The 981-nt window shown below is 41.2% G+C and overlaps 1 non-coding gene across 1 annotated transcript; it reads right to left on the bottom strand.

Moving 5' to 3' along the window:
• Positions 1-335: 335 nt before the first annotated feature.
• LOC112781254 (small nucleolar RNA R71) lies at positions 336-443 on the bottom strand. Its single transcript, XR_003192041.1, has one exon. It is a non-coding gene; the product is annotated as a small nucleolar RNA R71 (small nucleolar RNA).
• Between the last annotated feature and the right edge of the window lie 538 nt (positions 444-981).

The following is a 981-nucleotide window of genomic DNA, read 5'->3' as shown; positions in this document are numbered from 1 at the left end:
CTGACTTCTATGGGAGAAGCATCTCAATCCCTGCCATTGGAGCAAACAACTTTGAGCTTAAGCCTCAATTAGTTTCTCTGATGTAACAGAATTGCAAGTTTCATGGAGTTCCATTGGAAGATCCTCATCAGTTCTTAGCTGAATTCTTGCAAATCTGTGACACTGTCAAGACCAATGGAGTTGACCCTGAGGTCTACAGACTTATGCTCTTCCCTTTTGCTGTAAGAGACAGAGCTAGGACATGGTTGGACTCACAACCTAAAGAAAGCCTGAACTCTTGGGAAAAGCTAGTTAATGCCTTCTTGGCAAAGTTCTTTCCACCTCAAAAATTGAGCAAGCTTAGAGTAGAAGTCCAAACCTTCAGACAGAAGGAAGGTGAATCCTTCTATGAAGCTTGGAAAAGATACAAGCAATTGATCAGAAGGTGTCCTTCTGACATGCTTTCAGAATGGAGCATCATAGGTATCTTCTATGATGGTCTATCTAAACTGTCCAAGATGTCATTAGACAGCTCTGCTGGAGGATCTCTTCATCTGAAGAAGACGCCTGCAGAAGCTCAGGAACTCATTGAAATGGTTACAAATAACCAATTCATGTACACCTCTGAAAGGAATCCTGTGAATAATGGGACAAATCAAAAGAAAGGAGTTCTTGAGATTGATACTCTGAATGCCATACTGGCTCAGAACAAAATTGACTCAACAAGTCAATATGATTTCTCAGAGTCTGTCTGGAATGCAAGCAGCAACAGGCAGTACCAAAGAAGCTTCATCTGAAAAAGAAGCTTATGATCCTGAGAACCCAGCAATGGAAGAGGTGAATTACATGGGAGAACCCTATGAAAACACCTATAATCCTTCATGGAGGAATCATCCAAACCTCTCATGGAAGGATCAACAGAGGCCTCAACAAGGCTTTAACAACAATAATGGTGGAAGAAATAGGTTTAGCAATGGCAAACCTTTTCCATCATCTTCTTAA

This window comes from Arachis hypogaea, chromosome 19 (genome assembly GCF_003086295.3).
Source record: "Arachis hypogaea cultivar Tifrunner chromosome 19, arahy.Tifrunner.gnm2.J5K5, whole genome shotgun sequence".
Classification (NCBI taxonomy): Eukaryota; Viridiplantae; Streptophyta; class Magnoliopsida; order Fabales; family Fabaceae; genus Arachis; species Arachis hypogaea.
Note: the sequence above shows the minus strand (reverse complement) of the source record. Positions and strands in the feature narration are given on the sequence as shown.